Source organism: Macaca nemestrina, chromosome 14 (genome assembly GCF_043159975.1).
Source record: "Macaca nemestrina isolate mMacNem1 chromosome 14, mMacNem.hap1, whole genome shotgun sequence".
NCBI classification, from domain to species: domain Eukaryota; kingdom Metazoa; phylum Chordata; class Mammalia; order Primates; family Cercopithecidae; genus Macaca; species Macaca nemestrina.
The window spans coordinates 58,615,419-58,636,956 of record NC_092138.1 but is presented as its reverse complement, the minus strand read 5'-3'; the positions used below and the strand labels follow the sequence as shown (position 1 = coordinate 58,636,956).

The 21,538-nt window shown below is 35.7% G+C and overlaps 1 protein-coding gene across 10 annotated transcripts in view; it reads left to right on the top strand.

The window, feature by feature from the left end:
- Positions 1 to 21,538, top strand: part of LOC105493874 (leucine rich repeat and Ig domain containing 2) — a 1,258,361-nt gene that overhangs the window by 265,992 nt on the left and 970,831 nt on the right. For 9 of the 10 annotated variants that reach the window (XR_011612666.1, XM_071077888.1, XM_071077895.1 and 6 more), the window contains exon 2: positions 6,044 to 6,140. The exons of the other annotated variant lie outside the window; for it this stretch is intronic. The gene's annotated coding sequence lies outside the window, so the exon portion shown is untranslated. The remainder of the gene's footprint in view (positions 1 to 6,043; positions 6,141 to 21,538) is intronic. 10 annotated transcript variants of the gene reach the window in all.

The following is a 21,538-nucleotide window of genomic DNA, read 5'->3' as shown; positions in this document are numbered from 1 at the left end:
TTCAAGGAAAGTAACTATTTTGTATTTGTATTTGTTGCTAGTGATCGAATTTCAGCTTTGAAGTAAAGGTTAAAATTTTGAAAATTCTTTGTGCCACCATAGGTGTAACACTTCCCAATACTTTAAAATCATTCTGATAAGATTAGCTGTAATTTTAACAGGAATACTTTTTAGTATTTTCTGTATGTTAATAATTTGATTATGCATGATTTAGTGAACCAATATTTTCTAGGTCACCAATGCATGATGACCAAGCAGTCATAGATAAAGATCCATTCACATTAAGAGATAGCCAGTGGATTTTAATATAATATTATGAAAAGTTACTGGATGTGGTTTTAGATTTTATATTGTAACTGATCTTTTAGAAACTACTTCTCATAAAATGTTGCTATGCTATCAAAGACGAATTCTATAATAAGTTTAAAAGCAGTAAAAATCTCTTTCTTTTTTCCAAAAATACATGTCTATATCAGACTAGATTTTCTTCATAGGTTTCCATCAAAATAATATATCATACAGGTTGAATGAAGATTGAATAAGGCTATTTTCTATTAAGTCAGATTTTAAGGAAATTTACAAAAATATAGACAGTCTCACCTCCCTAATTTTTTGTTTTAGAAAATATAATTATCTTTCATAAAAATGTGTCATTTATGTTATTGTTTTATGGGTTTATTTTTATTTTTAAATTAATATTGTCATAATAATTAACTGATAACCAATGACAATTGTTAAAAGTTTTTCTCAGCTTTCATTTCTAATGTGATAAATGAAAATTTATATACATAAATGAATGCTCTTCATTTTAAAGAGTATATATAGACCCTGATTCCTAAACGTTTAAGCACTGATTTAAGACAACTTTCTATCTCCTCATACCCATTTACCTTAATTCAAGTTCCCAGAAAAATATCTGAGTAGTAATGATACTCAAAGAATTTCAGAGAATCTCAGTATTAATGATAAATGTTCAATTCAATCATGCCTCTCTTTTACTTTGAACCAGTAGTCTCAGATCAAACATATGTACCCCAATATTTAACTCTTTTAGAGTGAGTACATTCCTCATTAGTATTCATTATGGCCAGTCATTGTTTATCCCATGATGATGCTGGGAATGTCATTTCTATACCCAGTAAACATTTGGAGAGTTATTCTGTGCCAATACCAGACATTGTGCATACATTTTACATACATCTTTTATTTCAGTCCTTAAAAGAATACTATGAAGGTAGTGATTTGAATCAGTAATGGGTAACTTGTCACTGCATAACAAACCACCTCAAAACTTAATGACTTAAAACAAGTATTGTTTTATTTGCTTTTAACTCTGTGGGCATACACTTTGATCTGAGGCTCAGCTTGGTGGCACTTCTACTTATCTCTCCTGGAACTTTCATGCAGCTACAGTCATCTGGCAGCTCCACTGAATCTGGATGGTCTAACGTGGCTACTTCTATGTCTGATGTTGGTGCTACCTATCAGTGGGCCATAGGTCTTGAACAGGCCAATGTGGTTTTCTCCTATGGTGGCAGAAGAGTTCTAGGAGGGCGAGAGGAGAAGATGCAAGTCCTCGCAGGTTCCAGGCTCATAAGTCACATTCCTCTACATTTTAGTGGCCAAGCAAATCACTAGACAAGCTTATATTTAAGAGAATGGATAAATTTTAGCTTTGAAAGATGAAAATGGAAAAATTTCATTGCAAAGAGAGTATGTACAGAGATGGCAGGAATTATTGCAGCCATTTTGAAAGCTGTATATCACAGTGTCATTAAATCCATTTTATAGATGAAAAAACTAAGAAATAGAACAACTAGAAAGTAGTGAGGTTGAAATTTGAGCACTTGTCTTTGTGTTGCCAAAACACATACCCTTAACCGTTAAAATGTTTAGATGGATAGATATTGAACCCATGATTTTAACTCTTTAAGAGTAAGGGTTGATGAGGCTTTGGTTCTCCTGCCATCTTTGTTTCTTTCCTGTACCAAGTGGCCACTGAGTGTCTATCTCTGCTGCTGCCTACTTTGTGGGTCTCTATGCCCCATAAGTGTGTGGGTGGATGGGTCTCCATCCACACACTTCTCTGAAAAATGTGTTTGAGAACTAATATCAGAGACCCTTTATAATAATCACCATTCTGACTGGTGTGAGATGGTATCTCATTGTGGTTTTGATTTGCATTTCTGTAATGATTGTGATGTTGAGCATTTTTCCATGTGTTTGGCCGTGTAAATTTCTTCTTTTGATAAGTGTCTGTTCATATCCTTTACCCCATACTTGTTGTTTTAACAAGGAAATTTTAGTATAAAGGATGGATTAAAGATTTGTTGGAGAGCTGGAAGAGGAAAAAGAAGTCCCTGAGATTATACAGAGAGTAGTCTCAGGAAGCATCTCCACCCTCAGGGCTTGGGGAACAAAATGAAAAGCTGGGGCACTGGGAGCTTGGAAAAGGGACTTTGTAGATCTCTGTATCACACTTCTCAGAAGTGTTGCTATGCAGCCAGTGTTGGTATCTCAGGAGCTCATAGGAGAGGCCTTGGGAACTCAAACTCAAGAACTCTTAGGACGAGATACAAGCCACCTGGGGATGGCACCTCTGTCAGGTCAGAATAAGCTGGTTCTGGGAGAATTTGAAAAATCTGTAGGCAGAAATGACTGCCACTGACAGGGTGCAGGATGATTGCTAAACAATGCTGACAGCAAGGTAACAGGAAAAAATAAGCTCCTTTCTCCCTTTCTTCACCCCCACAGCCTGTCTCCAGCGCCCTCCCAACCCCCAATGCAGAATCTAAGGAAGCCAGCTGGCAAAGGAAAGTGGTGTGCCAAGTCCTAAACCCAAAATATCAAAGCAGAATATAGAAATATAGGTTTAGTTTTAAGTCTTATGTTTGTCTTTAATCCATCTAGGGTTAATTTTTGTATAAGGTGTAAGGATGGGGTCCAGCTTCAGTTTTCTGCATATGGCTAGCCAATTTTCCCGACACCATTTATTAAATAGGGAATCCTTCTCCATAGCTTGTTTGTGTCAGGTTTGTCAAAGATCAGCTGGTCGTAGATGTGTGACATTGTTTCTGAGGTCTCTGTTATGTTTCATTGGTCTATGTATCTGTTTTGGTACCAATACCATGCTGTTTTGGTTACTGGAGCCTTGTAGCATAGTTTGAAGTCAGGTAGCATGATGCCTCCAACTTTGTTCTTTTTGCTTAGGACTGTCTTGCCTATATGAACACTTTTTTGGTTCCATATGAAATTTAAAGTAGTTTTGTCTGTGAAGAAAGTCAATGGTAGCTTGATGGGGATAGCATGAATCTATAAATTACTATGGGCAGTATGACTGTTTTCACGAATTGATTCTTCCTATCCGTTAACATGGAATATTTTTCTATTTGTTTGTGTCCTCTCTTATTTCCTTGAGCAATGGTTTGTAGTTCTCCTTGAAGAGGTCCTTCACATCCCTGTATTTTATTTTCTTTGTAGCAATTTTGAATGAGAGTTCACTCATGATTTGGCTTTCTGTCTATTATTGGTGTATAGGAATGCTTGTGACTTTTGCACATTGATTTTCTATCCTGAGACTTTGCTGAAATTGCTTATCAGCTTAAGGAGATTTGGGGCTGAGATGATGGAGTTTTCTAAATATACAATCATGTCATCTGCAAACAGAGACAATTTGACTTCCTGTCTTCCTATTTGAATGCCTTTTATTTCTTTCTCTTGCCTGATTGCCCTGGCCAGAACTTCCAATATTATGTTGAATAGGAGTGGTGACAGAGGGCATCCTTGTCTTGTGCTGGCTTTCAAAGGGAATGCTTCCAGTTTTTGCCCATTCAGTATGATATTGGCTGTGGGTTTGTCACAAATAGCTCTTATTGTTTTGAGATATGTTCCATCAATACCTGGTTTATTGAGCGTTCTTAGCATGAAAGGGTGTTGAATTTTATCGAAGGTTTTTTCTGCATCTATTGAGATAATCATGTGCTTTTTGTCATTGGTTTATGTGATGGATTATGTTTATTGATTTACATATATTGAACCAGCCTTGCATCCAGGGATGAAGCCGACTTGTTCGTGGTGGATAAACTTTTCAATGTGCTGCTGGATTCAGTTTGCCAGTATTTTATTGAGGATTTTCGCATCAATGTTCATCAGGGATATTGGCCTGAAATGTTCTTTTTTCTTGTTGCGTCTCTGCCAGGTTTTGGTATCCAGATGATACTGGCCTCATAAAATGAGTTAGGGAGGAGTCCCTCTTTTTCTATTGCTTGGAATAGTTTCAGAAGGAATGATACCAGCTCCTCTTTGTACCTCTGATAGAATTTGGCTGTGAATCCATCTGGTCCTGGGCTTTTTTTGATTGGTAGGCTATTAATTATTATCTCTATTTCAGAACTTGTTATTGATCTATTCAGGGATTCAACTTCTTCCTGGTTTAGTCTTGGGAGGGTGTATGTGTTCAGGAATTTATCCGTTTCTTCTAGATTTTCTACTTTATTTGCGTAGAGGTGTTTATAGTATTCTCTGATGGTAGTTTGTATCTCTGTGGGATCAGTGGTGATATCCCCTTTATTATTTTTTATTGTGTCTATTTGATTCTGCTCTCTTTTATTCTTTATTTGTCTGGCTAGTGGTCTATTTTGTTAATCTTTTAAAAAACCCAGCTCCTGGATTTACTGATTTTTGAGGGGTTTTTCATGTCTCTATCTCCTTCAGTTCTGGTCTGATCTTAGTTATTTCTTGTCTTCTGCTAGCTTTTGAATTAGTTTGCTCTTGCTTCTCTAGTTCTTTTAATTGTGATATTAGGGTGTCGATTTTAGATATTCGCCACTTTCTCTTGTGGGCATTTAATGCTATAAATTTCCCTCTAAACACTGCTTTAGGTTTGGGGCTAAGAGACAATAACTTAAAAAACCAAATTTCTTACTCAGCTTCTATTGAAGGGGAAATAGAAGCAACTTTCATTGTTCAGTCTGTACCTGAAGTGAACCGATAAGAAGAATTGAGATGTCAATATTATTTAATGGGCCCAGTGGACCCTTTTGAATATCTAACTTTTAGGATGAGAGATCTACTTGTGCCATCTAGTACCGTTGTAATTACTATATTTGTAAAAATAGAAATCCAGGAAGGCACTAAGAGAGTGAAGCAACAGAATTTATTTTAGAGTGACTATTTTTAAATTGACGACTATGACATGTCTCCTTGAGCTTGAGATGTTTTACACAATCAGGTTTCAGTATTTTCAATACTGCGATTTGCATAACCAAGATTTATTTCATTATTTTATAGAAGATTCTATTGTAATGAAACCAAAACAGCTATTAAAGGGTATAGACCTAGGCTGACGAATAAATGTGATTTCATTGTAGTTTATGTGATTGCAGTATAATTTCCTGCAATAAATTTGACTTTTAAGTGGTGTGTGTATGTTCATGTACATATATGTATGTGTGTGTGTGTGTGAGTCTTCTAAGAATATTGTCAGAAAATTGCTCAAATTTGGCAACAGAGCAAAATACCTGGCAAATTTATAAATGAGGATTTAGCTTGCAAAACTATCAATGCTAGAATATATAGGTACAGAGTAATATATTTTATACTAATGTGATGAATGGAAATAGATAAATGTGTTTCAATATTATGGTTCTTATTCATTCAACTTTTAGACATCCACAAGCATCTTAAAAAGAGAAAAGCTATATATTCAAATGACTTTTCTTTCTCTAACACATTATAACTTGATTGCATTCCTCCTTTTTCTCATCATCTATATGCTATTTCTGATATTTAGTTGATTTTTAACATGTATTTAAGAATACTCATTGATATATGAAAACACATATAATAAAATGCATTACCTGAAAATGCAAGCAGTAGTGTCATTAAGGATGGGTACATCAAATTGGATTGGAAGTACACATTTTTTTAGTTAGGGCAAAACCAGCAAGATGGAGTAAGATGTGGAATTTTAGATGAGCACTACTGAAAGAAGGTGGGTTTTTATTTTCCATGTTCCCAAGAGTTTCTGTTTCATTTCGTCTAGGAAATCCACTGGAGATGGTTTCAAGATATAGGATCCTTATATGTGAGGTATCTCAAATGAAGTTGGAGCATCCATGTTGAAATTGCTTCATGTTGTGGTAAGAGAAAGTTATTCTTAATATGTTGACCCTTTAAGAATGGAATGAGAATTTCATACTATATATACATATTATATATATATTATATATAAAGGAAATTTATATATAATATGCATATTATATACAAATATACAGACATGTGTGTATGTGTGTATGTATGGGTTTTCTTCTTATGAGCAGATAATGAAATAAAAAATACAGAATTTTGTAACCCAGTCTACAAGTTTGAGATTCAACAAAAAGTCTTTATTATTTTGCAGTGATTATTTTCTGGCTCCTGAAGTGGAGTAGGGCACAATAGCAGACTCAAATTTGTTCTTAACTTCTCACTATGTGTATGTACATTATATTAGTCAATAAGTTACCATAACAGCCTTAAGAGGTAGGTATTATTATCCACAGAGTAAAGATGTGGAAACAGAAGTTCAGAGAAATTAAAACCTCATCCAAATTCATTAAACTAGCAAATGGCTCAAGAGTGATTTGACTGCAAAATCTACTCTATCACTGTCATGCTGCCTCCTTGGATGAATATTTAAAATATAGGCCACTATTTTGTTATAGCACTATCTATGAGGATTTGTAATTAAAGAAATGTTTATCTGAAACATTCCATTCAGCATAATGGAAATTTAAGCTCAAATATGCATTTTTTTTTTTTTTTTTTTTTTACATAGAAGACATTTGTTTGAGGAAATTTCAGATTTCTGGTTGAAACCTTTAGAATTCCAGTATGCATTTGGGATATTAGTTTGTAAATGACAGAACACAGGTTCTTTTGTTCCTGGGACTCAGCAGTACCATTAGAATTAGTTGTTTTAGGTAGCCTACCTGAAAAAGTTCAAACCAGTCTATCCTGGTGATCATGAACCACATATGTCCTCTGTCTCTGTGAGTCAGATTTGTTTGGGTTATTCAACAGTGATGCCTTGGAAGTGTGTAAAGCATTCTCTCTGTGGTAGTCATGCCTGTAGTCTTGCCTCTGAATTAGTAACAGCACCATTTCTGTGGGAGCAGATACCATGTCTGTTGCTGAAGATTACATTTTTACTTTCTATGTTATAAAAAGGGGGGAAAGGAAAGCCAACTCTCAGTTTGAGATTCAGAGGAGCAGTCTTCAATTATCTCCAGGTTTCAATGTGTAGTTTCACTTTTTTATAGGAAAAAGCCTATAAAATTAGTGAATGCCTGGAAGATATTAGACTAGACTCTCCAACATCAATAAGGACAGAGTTCTTCCAGAGCACCATGGGAAAGGAATCTGGGCAATTCTTTACTAAAGCTATTTTTTATTATTTCCATTCTGAGAACACCTGCATAAATGTCTGTGTCACTCCTATGCTATATTACTTTTCAATTCAAGCATCTTAAAAAAATTTTACAGAAGCTCCTAACCAAACATTTCCAAATTCCCACTTGATGTCCAGCTTTGGATTGATTTTAAAAGTTTTTTAAAAATAGAATTCTCTCTGTGTAGGAGCACAATTCTTTCTGCTTTTTCTCTGTAATAACCCTATATTTGCTTCTGTCTTACCTACTTTGAGATAGTGATCAAGTTACTAAACATCTTTTAGCCTCAGAATTCTCATTATAATGAGAGATTCATAACAGTCAGATTGCTTACATTTTGAAGATTACAAAGCATATGTGTAAATCACCTACTGCTTAGAACATTGCTGGCGATCTTTCATATTAGCTATATATCTAGATGTACAAATAGGTTTGATGACATGCAAGTCCCCCAGATATTTATGAGGAACTTCTTGGAATATTCCAGAATAAGGACAAAATTGGTTCAGAAGATTGGTGTGACTCACGAGGTTGGCGGAGAGGAGGTGAAAGGAAGCCTCATCTTGATCAGAAGTATCTAACCAGGAAAATAAGCATTTTATGCATTTATTACCATGCCAGAAGCAATAGATCTTTACCTTAGGATTGTTCATATCACCTGTGTGACAATGTTCCTTTATCACAAGACTTTTTAACATTTGCTTCTCTAGGCCAACAATTCTCAAGATTTAAAGTGTTTATAACCACCTGGAAAGCATATTAAATACAGAGGGTAGCAGATGCTGTTTGAGGGATTCTGCTTCAGTAAGATAGGTTGAGTTCTAAGAATTTGCATTTTAAACATGATTATTCAGAACCAGAGCAATTCTGGTATACCCCACTAACTGCCATATTTTCATCTTGAAGATTAAAGTTTTACAGTCTATTTGGAAGTTTTATTGTTGGAGATAGAATTGAACAATTTTATTATGTAACTGTTAAGAGAGATAGCTAAGAATAAGACAAGATTTAATAATAGTTCTCTACACTTATTAGGCAGTAGAGTAACTCTGTACAGAATTTGATTCCACGTACTTATAAGAAGTTGATGGAACAACTACGTAAAAATAAAACATGCTGGCCAAGTTAATAATAGGGTTTCTGATTTTACTAATGTTTATCAAAACCATTTAATAACCAGTTGCTTTCGTATATATATTAATTTATCAAATCCTCATTCTAGTTCTGTTTAGTATTTTGTATCCTCCTTTTACAGATTAATACAAATAGATTTATAGAAAATACTAGCTTGTTAAGTTACAAGGTTAGAAAACAATAGGGCCAATCTTGGTACTAAGACAGCGTGCAACTGGTACAACTGTTTCCTTATCCCAGGGTAATTCAATTTTCCAATCATGAAAGGTTTTGTTTTTATGGCAGCCACCAGTATAAGCACGTATTGGAACAACCAGCCTATATTTATTTTGTTTAAACTGCTAAACATTTAATTTATCTTCACCTGATGAGTTAGGCTTTGAAAAGCATCAGCAGAGTAGGCCTGTTTCATGTGCTTTATAAAACTTCTCAGGAAAATATCTTCTGAAAAAAAATGTTTCAGGTATCTTCTACACATTCTTGTTTTTTACCAGTGTGCTTATTAACTTTCACCAATTATTTGTATGTCATCTTTCATTTAAATCAATTATCAGTGATTAAGCCTCGCTCAGTAGCTAGTCAATAACCTCTTTTAAAAACAAAAGCGGCTGGGCGAGGTGGCTCATGCCTATAATCCCAGCACTTTGGGAGGCCGAGGTGGGCAGATCACCTGAGGTCAGGAGTTCTAGACCAGCCTGGCCAACATGGTGAAACCCTGTCTCTACTAAAAATACAAAAATTAGCTGGGTGTGGTGGCAGGTGCCTGTAATCCCAGCTACACGGGAGGCTGAGGCAGGGAAATTGCTTAAACCCGCGAGGCGGAGGTTGCAGTGAGCCAAGATCATGACATCGCACTCCAGCCTGGGGGAAAACAGCGAGACTTCGTCTAAAACAAACAAACAAACAAACAAGCATTATAGATAGATAGATAGATAGATAGATAGATAGATAGATAGATAGAAAGAAAGAAATAGAGATATGTCCAGCCTCCTTTGTATCTAGGTGTGGCTTTGTGTCTAAGTTCTGGCCAATGTGATGTTACCTAAAACAATATATACCATTACTAGGTGATATCCTTCAAGGGTCTGAATGTCTGTTTCTCCTTCTTCCTTGACTAACTTGGAAATTAGATACGGAATGAGATGTCCTGGTGAGCCAGCTTGTATCACACAGACGAAGATAACTGTCTAGATGTGGTAGAATAACAACATAGAAAGGGTCTAGCTTACTGCCTTAATTTATAGAGCAAAACAGTCCAGGACTCCTTCTGTGCTGAATGTTATGTGAAAGATGAATAAGCTCTACTTTTTTAGCTATTACTATTAAGCCACTGTACAGGGCAGAATATATGTCCCAATGAAGTCACGCATTCTTCCGTGAATGTGTTACTCATGAATGTTTAGCACACTATGGCTCCTTTAGGTAGTTAATCTTAGCTAGACAAGATTCACTGGGTCCTTAAACAAAGAATGCCACTGTGGTTGCCTAGATATTACACATGTACCATATAGAAGCATCTCGTCTCGCACATCTTACTCTTTATACTATTTTCCTCACCATGTTCTCCAGTGATCCGTCACCAGCTCTGTTATCCTTTTTGTCCATCCATTACAGAGCAATGCATACATTTGTTCCTTTTTTCCAATTCGTTTTGCTACAGCATTTACCTTTCATGCATGTGCAGTGTGAAGACTGCAAATAAAAGACAACAGGAATAATAAACCCTGAGACGAACTTCAGAGTTCTTGCCTTTCTTAACAGCATTCAACATAAACTTTAAAAACCACATCAGACTATGCAAATAAAACAATAAGTGGATGCCTTAAAGCTTCTCCCAAGATAACAACATCCAAACCTGTATAATCTACAAGATATTCTTCATTGTCTCCTGCCCTTTGCTCAATCCCTCACCTGATCTATCCTCATTTTACATTCAAGACACATTTTTTTTTCCATCTTTAGTATACCTCCTTGGATCTTTATTTTGGAGAAGATTTTAGATCTATATTTAATTCCCATAGTAGTCAAAGAATGCCTTGATGTCTTATGGATGCAGTGTTCTCCTGCTCCATAATGGAGTCTTCAGTTATCTTTAAGTGGCAATTATTCTACAAAGAATGCTCCCTACTAAAATGACTGTTTTGACTATGACACTAGCGTTCTGGGACACAGCCTGAGATTGCATCTTTACCTTATCCCTTAATACTACAGTTTGTGCATTGTCTGACTAGCAGAATGCAAGCTTATTGTATGCCTTAATATATCTCATAGCTGGCTGCTTACTACAATTGCCATATTTTATCATTCTCCCTGTCACTTCTTTAATGCATCTCCTATTCCTAAGCATACATGCTGGCATTTTCAACTCAATGTTCAACACACAGTATCTCACTTAATTCCCTTAAGCCTCTTAGATAAATATAATGATCACATTTTAGTCACCAACTCAACAAACATTTACTTAGCGTTTCTTTTGTGTCACCTATTACTTCAGGCAAGGGAGAGGGAGATAGCAAATAGCCCCCCAGTTGCTCACTCTCTCATAGGGAAGACAAATAAGATAAATGTAAAAATACAAAAACAAAAACATAAACCCTCTCAAAAAAACCTTTTAAATATACAGTAATAGCATAAAACTTCATTCTAAGAACAAGGAGCAAATAAGAAAATTGCTCAATTTCACTGGAAGGAGAGGAATGGCAAAGATTAGAAAATGTTTCCTGGGCATCGTACTTCAGCTGAAATTGGAAAGATAAGGAGACAGACTGAGACAGATACAACAGATTTTCTAAAATGTCACAGCTAGTTAGTGGCAAAGAAGGGACAGGGATTCACACCCAGGTACTTCTGATGTCATGGACCATGCAGTCAGCCATTCTGGCTTCAGAGTTATTCGGGTTTTTGGTGATTTCTATAATCGAATGCCATTTACATATTGGTACACTCACCTGGCACCCCCATCACTTACTCTCCTCACTTCTGAGCACTTGCTTCTCAGTTACATATCATCTCTACCACCAAGTTTTAGTTTTATATAGCTTTATAACTTGGTGGTGGAGATGATATACAAATTGAGTTTTCAAGGAAACAACTTCCAAATTTTCAGGTTTTCTGTACAGTCTTTCCTAAAAGATTCCAAATGATATTCCAATTACAGTCTGCCAATTCTGCTTTTCTACTTTTCCTTTCGTAATAGCTCCTCTTTCACTTTACAATACAAAGACATGGTTCTCATTCTTGTCCTTACTTCCCAGGGTATGCTGTCCTGGGGGATAAAAACCTTGGTGAGGCTTAAAAAGGGAAGAGTCAGGAATAAAATGAAGCTTCTATAGGGACAGTCCAAAGAGAGCAAAACAAGGGAGCTTAAGGAAGAAATAAAGGGGGCGTACCTTATTTCTTTCAGGTGTTAAACTTATAACAATGCTACTGTCTTTTTCCCCTTGTTGTTCATCACTTGATCAAGCTTTTCTCCATCCATCCTCATCTTCTTTTGGATTTCCTCTAATAAGATGACAGATTAAAATATCTGTATACCAAAGATTTTAAGGAACATATACCTAAACATAAATAAAATATATAGTAACCCCAAAATTATATTCTTTAAAATTATACACACCAAAATTTGTTTTTGATGTCAACTTTAAAAAGGTATCGGAGTGTAAAAATAGTCATTCAATGCATATAATTGCCTTGAAAATGTATTCATTAAATACATGAATAAGTGAATGGAGGATTTATTCTAATGTAAAAGGCAAAATCTCAAGATTTATAGATCTCTCTTGAGAAGTGAGAACAATTGCACTATAATATGTATACATTTTTGCCTAGGTGCAAAAGGGGCTTATCACACAATATTATATAATTTAATTGCACAGTATCATTAGTATGTAAATGCCAAGGAGACACTCGTGGTACTATCATTATATGCTGCCCCAAGCTATATCAGAGGATCACTGAGAAAGGAATAGGGTATAGTTTGTTTCTTCTCAACTTTGAGGAATGACAGTAAAATTGTTATTGCAGCATAATTAAATATGCATATCTAGATACTAATAAATGCTTTGCTGTCCTAGAATTCAAGAGAAGTGTCAGGCCTCTCAGCCTTCTCTGGCACTGGTCATAGTCTCTAAGTTTTTCTGTAGCTTTCTGTAGCTAATAAATGACTATAGAACTTCAAGAGAATTTTATCGTCTATTGCCCTCACTGAAAACTCCAATATTGAGTCTGCTTATTTTATTTCAGCTGGATTCCTTCCTTCCTTCATTTCTCTCTTCCTCCTTTCCTTCTTTCTTCCTTTTCTCTTTTTCCTTCCTTTTTTTTCGTGGAGAGAAAGAGTGTGGTTGGGGCAAAGATATAAATATGAGTGTTCCTTTTAAGATATATTAGTCAATTTTCTCTTTTCAGGGGCATTTAAAGCAGAAAGTGCATAAATAAAATTAATTGCATAACTCTCTAGACATATGTCAAAATCTTGATGTGTTCAGTCTCTGTAATTGGTGTTGTATATTCAAAGTAAGTTTTGCAAACAGCAGGAGCACAGGCTGCATGAGAGCTGCCTATTAAATAGGGGTAATCTGCAGTAATGAAAGTCCTGTCAGCAATCCTTCATAGTTATGGGAGTCACTAGTTGGAGTTTCACAAAGCTACCTTCTCCATTTCTATTTCTTACATATATGTATATACAAAGTTTTAGTGATTATTATAACTGATTTTATTAGCCACTGTAGGCTTATTATCTTGACATGAACCAAAGTAAAACAAATGTATTTGTTAATCTAATACTAGATTCTGTAACAAATAAACCTCAAGGTGTATAATAGCTCAAACACAATAGAATTACAGTTCTTTGTCATTTAAAGTAAAAAAAAAAAAAAAACAAAACAAAACATATGGGGTACATGGACAACTTGCATTTAAGTAAAGATACAAAGAGCAGTGCTCCTTCCATCTGAGGGCTTGCTATTTTCAAAATGTGTCTTCCAAGATCACCCTGATTAGTTTTATAAGCTGGTAGAAGTGAAAAAGATATAAGGAGAACAAATAGGCATTTTTGAAGGCCAGGCTGAGGAGTGGGGTACCATAATTTTACTCATTTTCCATTGAATAGAACTCACCTGACAGAGCAACAGAGACAGGGAATCATAGCCTACCTGCATGTCTAAGAGGAAAAGATATAAGCTTGGTGAACAGCTAACCTGTCACTACCCAGCAACATGTAAGGTTTGGGAAATGCAATAATTAATAATTGTATTCAGGAGAAGAGGATGACTAAAGTTGGAGGCTGATGCAAGGCAATGTGGAAATTACAAAATGTAACAGAATGCTTAATTAATTATTTGTATAATTATATTGATCTTTTCATGCAGAATGAAAATGCTAATTAGTTTCGTAAGTACTAACAAATTAAACATAGCCACAGACAATGCTGGACCCCAGTAATGAAGAGAACTTAATTCTGTAAAGATTTGTTCTACTTTTTAATCTAGAGTGGGTAATAGAGGACTACAGGTCTTAATAAAGGTAAATACCACCTTTTGGTTCAGAGGGAATTCAGACAGGTGGAATAGAAATGCACTGCAGTCATTCCTTCATTCATCCCATGCACATTTATTATGTACCTTCCATATTCCAGATACTGTGTTTACCTTGGAGATAGATAAATTAGTCAGATAGCACCTCTGCTCCCAAGACCTTGCATCTAAGTGTAAGAAGCAAACCTTTAAACCAGTAAGTAATTATAGTATTATAGTTATAGTTCTGTGAATGTATGAAAGGAATGATCACATCTTCCAGAGATATTGGGAACTATCCTATACAGGAGATGCTATTTAACCTGGGTCTGGAAGAATGAGTATTTTTAGGCAGCAGAAAAAGTTTTAGGGTAGCTTTAAACCCATGGTCAAGTATATGAAAAAGTGTGGCAGCTGAAGGGTATGAAAGAAAGTGGCACAAACAGACATAGGAAGTTATTTTGCGTGTCCGGAAAATAAAGGCTTTATAACAGGAGGTAGAGTTCTGCGGAAGCCAGTTATTGGGCAATGATTCCAACCTCAGGTGTAGATGGAATGGTAGGTTTTTGAGGGAGGTCCTAGCAGAGGAGGAGTGGCTTTCTTCTTTGTCACTTTTTCACTGTTGTCAGCACTCTTAGAGTCTGAGGTAGCCTTCTAACTGCAGAACGTAAGGCACTCCTCCTCATTCACCTGCACGATCATTCTTGCACTATATGTGTTCTCAGGGAGCTATAAAAGGGATAGAGCTACACAGATAGAAGTTGCAGAAATAAGATTAGTGCAGAAAAGTAGTAAAAGAAAGTAAAGTTCGTTAAATTGGAATATAAGTTGCCCTTCCATAAATATGACAGAGCATGTTATCCTGCTGTTGAACAGTTTCTACTTGTTAGTTCAATTTCTGCATGTGAGCTCTCATTTCTTAACGTTACATATTCCAGGAAAACACAGTGGACAAAATCGTAGATATGAGACATAGTGTAATATTTGTTACAGTGTGATCATATATCACTTAAAGACAGGGATACATTCTGAGAAACCCATCGTTAGATGATTTCATCATTGTGCAAACATCATAGAGTAGACTTACACAAACCTACATGGCATAGTCTACACCTGTATGGTATAGCCTATTGCTCCAAGGCTACCAACCTGTACAGCATGTTACTGTACCAAATGATGTATGCAGTTGTAATGTAATGATAAGTATTTGTGTATCTAAACATAGAAAAGATGATGCATTGTGCCAAGTTGATGGTTATGATATCACTAGGCGATAGGAAATGTTTAGCTCCATTATAATCTTATGAGACCACCATTGTATTGTGGTCCATCATTGATGGAAATGCCCTTATGGAGTGCATGACTCTATGTAGTATATACTATAATACCCATAAGTAAAATGTAAAAGGAGAGAGATAAATTGAAGAAAGAAGTGTTAAGCAAACAGGAAATAGAACTTAAAATATTTGGAAAATTCTAAGCCAATGCATATTGTTAAAAAATGAGAAAGCATGTTCTGTAGAGAACACCAAGAATGTGGCTGGACAGTCACTCCATAAAGAGGTTACCCATGAATTTAGTTAGCCATCTTATCAGAGGTCAGGAATGAGAAGTGGATGACTCCAGCAGAGATCCTGCCACTGGACTAAAAGGAACAAAGATGGGACAAAATGAAGAAAGGCTTTCAGACTTCTGAAATTCTATAGAATGGAATAAAAGAGATATCTGGCTCTCTGGCTGCAAAATATGCCTTATCCTTTAACACAGGAACAGAAAACCAAATCCCAACTGTTCTTACTTGTAAATGGGAGCTAAATGATGACAAAACATAAGTATGTAGAGAACAACACACACTGGAATCTTTTGGGGGGAGGGTGGTAGGAGGGAGAGGATCAGGAAAAATAACCAGTGGGTCTTAGGATTAATACCTGGGTGATGCAAAAATCTGTACAACAAACCCCCATGTTACCTATGTAACAAACCTGCCCTGGTATCCCTAAACTTAAAATAAAAGTTTAAAAAAAAAAAAAGAAAAGAAAAATGATCCAAAAAGCAATTCAGAGACCAGCAGGTCTCCTGCTGACACCGCAGGCCCAGAGCCCACAAATGGAGGGGTGCAAGGCTATCTCCTTCCTGGTTTCAGGGGTAGGACCACCTCCCTGGTTTCAGAGGATGAGGCTGCCTTTGCTCATTTCCTCAGGGGCAGAACTACCACCCATGGCTGAGTGGGTGGGACTCCTCACCAATGGGCCTAGAAAGTGAGGCTGCCATCCTATTGGGACTGGAAAGCAGAGCATCAAGCCAAAGAGAATTATTCTCTGGAAATTTAAGATCTAACGGAATTTGCCTTTCTAGGTATTGGACTTGCTTGAGATCTGTCATCCCTTTCTTTATTCCAGTTTCTCCCTTTTGGAACAATAATGTCTTTCCTATGTCTGTCCTACTGTTTTATTCTGGAAGCACATCCTTTTTGGGTTTCACAGGTTCAGAGGAGGAGAATTATTCACAAACAAATTTTGAATGCTGCCTCTCAAGTCTTACTATACATAATATAGATGATATTTAGATATACTTGCATCTTGGAGTTGATACTGGGATGGGTTAAGGCTTTTAAGACTATTGAGATGGGGTAAATGCATTTTGCATGCCAGAGAACATGAATTTTGGGGGACCAGAGGGTAGTTTATGGTCCCCAAATCCGTATGTTGAAGGTCTAGCACCCCTGTGTGACTTTATTTAGAGACAGTGTCTTTAAGAAGGTAATTAAGATTAATGAGATCAATAGAGCCAATACTGTTAATCCAATACTGCTGGTGTCCTACGAGAAGAGACCCCAGAAGTGCATGCACACAGATAAAAAGCCATGTGAGGATACAGCGAGAAAGCAGTCATCTGCAAGCCAGGAGAGGCCTCACCAGAAACCAATCCCGCTGTTCCCTTGATGTTGGACTTATAGCCTCCAGGACTATAAGAAAATAAAATTTTGCTTAAGCCATCCAGTCTGTGATATATTGTTATACCAGCTCAAGCTGACTAATACAATGTGTTCAAATGTCACTGACCACTTATAATAATAATAATGGCAATAATGTTTGCCATATATCAGATAATATTTTAAGCCCCATATATACATTATTTCATTAATACCCTTGATAACTTTTAATGCTAATTATTAACACAATTTTACAAATTAAGAAAATCAGATCAACCAGGATGATTATTGGTTTTCCAAACAGTGGAGAACTCAATGTCATTCTAATGTAGTTAGGTTGCACGTGACTCTCCACAAAGAGCTTAATTTCTCTGGGCTTCAGTTTTATTGTCCATTAAGTGATGACAGTATGTTTGCTGCCCTCTTCAGATGGTTATTTGCGTGGTTTAAATAAGATGATTTAAGGGAAACCATTGTATCCATTTGACTCAGGAATATCTTTATCATCACCACTACAATTTTTTGGTGACCTTCTGTTCCTGCTGACATCATTGACTTTTCTCAGGACTGTAATCGCAGTCCTGACACCACAACACCCTTTTCAAAGTATTTTTCTTTCAACTTTTTATGTATAGGCTTTTGTTCTGACTGTTAATTTAGAGAAAAGATATGATCATAAGATTTCCTTGAATAACATTCTTTTCAGATGGTGAAAAATTAGTCTCCTAATGACTTCATTGAGTTTGCACATGGAAGTTAATAATAGATAATGGTTGTGAAAATTTGTTTGTGAATAATTAAGGGTATTGACCCACAAAATAAATTTCCCTTACTATCTTAATATTGTATTAATCTTACTACTGTTGAGTTCCTTGCTTTTTCCCCCTTTGCTATCTTTGTAGAATAAAATACTCATTTTCTCTAATATGACTCTATTTTAATACCTTTTAATTAGCTACTAGAGCATCACTCTTTCTTTTGTTTCTCTAACAAAACAAAATCTAGCTGTCCCTTCTATATTATATGAAAATCGCTTTTTTGTATGTGTATTTCAGATTGAGCTTTATTTTAGCAGTGTATCTTCTAACTAGGTCAAATATTTTATTTTTATCAAAATGAATTATAAAGTAATCAGATTAGCTAACAGTGAGACATGCCACTTAAAGAATTTGAGTATATTGCAGGGTTTTTTTTTAAAGAACATTATATTGAATCCCCTTATGACTCTAGAACATATATATTTATTAAACAATGTAGATACAGTTGCTTATTTCTAAAGCAATATGAATAGAGTCCCCACCAAGCATATTTTGACTCCCAATCACTATGTATATGAAAATGTTTAGAATTTAAATATTCTGATTTTATGCAATTATAAAAAATAGATTTCTAGATTTTGTATGCATCAACATTCATTACATTGCCTTAACTTTTGTGTTGCTGCTTCTCTACTCTCCCAATCTCTTTGTCTGTATCTTAACTATAGGACAGTCACAAAATGGAATAAGAAAAAGAAATAGGTCATAAATGTGATATTGCACCAAGAGCCCTTTTTAGCATTGGATGGTTCGACACTTCCATATTTGAGATCACTAGTCAGAATTTTAAAGAAAATGTGGCATGCTGTTATTCCAGTTGAATGTACTGTCCTAATAACTGTAAGACTCATAGGACATCTAAAAATATATTATATATACACTGTTAGTCTCTTTCTTATTGTTAATTGCAGAAAATATCTCCCAGGAATTTGTAGGTACAAATATATATATCCTTTTTTTTTGTATTTTTTGGTGATTAATCTGGAAAACAATTTTTAAAAACAAAAACTAAAGACCAGTATTGCTGAATATCATTTTCTTGGATTTTGACATGGTTTCTTTTCAAGAAATTTATTATAAAGCCATAGTATAATTTTTTTAGCAAAATCAAACAAGCATCGAACCTCAGGATATCAGAAAACAGAGCATTGCAATTTAAATGGACAGCATTGTTATAATGATGGATTTATTCAGCAGACAATGACTGTATTACCAAAGCAATCTGAATTAATCTGAAATTGAATCACCCTTTGTACAAAATTGAGGAAACTGAAGCAATTTTAGATTAAGACATACAAATATCATGCTATAAATTTAAAACTGAATTCAAAATAAATGGAGCTCTTTATTATCTTACTTTCATTGTTTTATTGTTTTAACTTTTTTATCCCTTTTTTGCTGCAAAGAGCAAAGATATTGGCGATTTCTTAAATATGTGAAACTGTACATTGATATACCAAATAGAAATATCTGGAATAAAAGGTACCAGAATTTTTTAGGGATTGAAAGTATTTCCTTTTCTGTAATCAAGAAAGTTTCATTTTTATCATACTCAGCATGAAATTGTTTACAGCTTGTGAAAGAATGGAAAAGACACAAGCCCTTGGCATAAAAGTTATTAATGTACTTGTCAATCATAGTCAATTAAAGGAGATTCAGAAAAGTTGGCATTATCTGATGTACCCTCCTAGCTCACATTAGTCATTTTCAGGCTCTTTCTAAGAGACTCATTAGCTCATCTATTTGCAAATGACTGCCACTATCTGGGCAGATTGCCTTTAAGTTCTATTTTGCTGAAAGATAGTGTTCTCTTGAAAGATTGCCATGTTGATCAGCATAAAGCAGTGTAACAGGAGTTTAAAATCATGTGTGGGTAAATTAGATTCAACAAGAAATAAATAAATTTCAATACTCAAGTTCAACTATGTATTAAGAAGAGTTGGCATTTTCAGAGAGCTGAATCCATTTCCCCCCCAGTCTTTACACTGGCCAGGAAGAAGTGCTACACTCCTACCAGTCCTCACCCCTATACCTTATGTCCCTCCACAGAGGATTCCCACATCCTTATGTCATCATAAATATCAGAGAAGCTCTAAAAAAGAAAATATGTTTATTTTAGGAATAGATCATTGCAATGGGAATACACTTCCCATAATAAATTGTATGCATATTTTAAGAGGTAAAGAAAGCCAAAAGTTTTTACAAGAAAATATGATTACCCAATTGTTTTGAAATAATTATCCTTGGTTACAAAGATCAATAACAAGGGTGATACCAGTCCAAAGTTGGACAGGCAATTGTTGGGTAGATGTCCTTGTAGAAGTATTTTTTGTGTAAGGTCACAATGGTCTTTGGACAAGTTTGTGGGTTGTGCTGCATCCTTTTTTGTTATCAAGCATACAAGCTTGAGAACTCTCTTTTCATGGCCTTCCCTGGCTCTGTTTGTCCGGATTTTGATTCTGACAACTTTTGCACTTATAAAATCTTGGGTGCCCGGTGGTAGACCTACCCTATACTCCCATCAGATTTCTGTCTCATGTAATATGTTCTATATTGTCTTCTCCTGCTACCATTGTATCAAAATCTGAAAGCTCAGAGAAAAAAAAAAAAAGTTAACATCCAGAAATATGTTTGGAAAATGGCTATGGTTGGGTTAGTAAAGAGTTCTTCTACAATTGGCAGAGAAGGGGGCTAGAAACTCGGGGTTAAAGGGAATATTTTCAAAGAGTTTGCAAAAGAGTTTTGGTTTAAACTAAGGCTTTTGGGGAACCCAATGAAGCAGGGTGGTGATATGTTGAGAATTATGTTTTAGGGAGATCCCTCAGACAATAGTATAGAAAATAGAGTGAAAAGAGATAAGTAGGTTGGGCACGGTGGCTCATGACGGTAATTACAGCACTTTGGGAGGCTGAGGTGGGTGGATCACATAAGGCCAGGAGTTTGAGACCAGCCGGGACAACAGGGCAAAACCCTGTCAATACTAAAAATACAAAAATTAGCCAGGTATGGTGGTGTACGTCTATAATCCCAGCTACTTGGGAGGCTGAGACACAAGACACACTTGAACCCTGGAGGCGGAGGTTGCAGTGAGTGCAAATCGCATCACTGCATTCCAGCCTGGGTGACAGAGTGAGACGCCATTTGAATAATAATAATAATAATAATAATAATAATAATATAATAAAAAGAGATAACTAAAGGCAAACTGGCAGTAGAATATTGTAATTATATATAAACATAGTAATTAGGATCTAAACTAAAGCAGTAGCAGAAAAAATTGAGAGTAACTAATAAATTTGAGAAATATCTGGGTGGCAAATTGATACAACTTTGCAATTAGATGTTGGGTAGGAGGAAAGGGGAGGAGATTAGAATGAGTCCAGGTTCTTGAATTAGACAAAGATAATGTAGGAGGAGGCACAGGCTTAGTTAGAGAAAAATTACCTTTGAGGGACTTGTTTGACAACCCAGAGGAAACCGTTTTAGAACTCACGAAGTTCTTAATAGAGGTAAAGATTTAAAAGTGCCTATGTCATTGGACTTCTCTGAGTATATATAAGATTTTGTACTAAACACGCTTAGCACAGTGTCTTAAGTTGAGTAAGTTCTCAATAAATAGTAGCTATGGTTCCTGACAATGGACTGGAAGATGTGGATAGTTGGATTACTCTAGGATGGAAATTTGACTCCGGTCCTGGATCAGATGGACAAGGG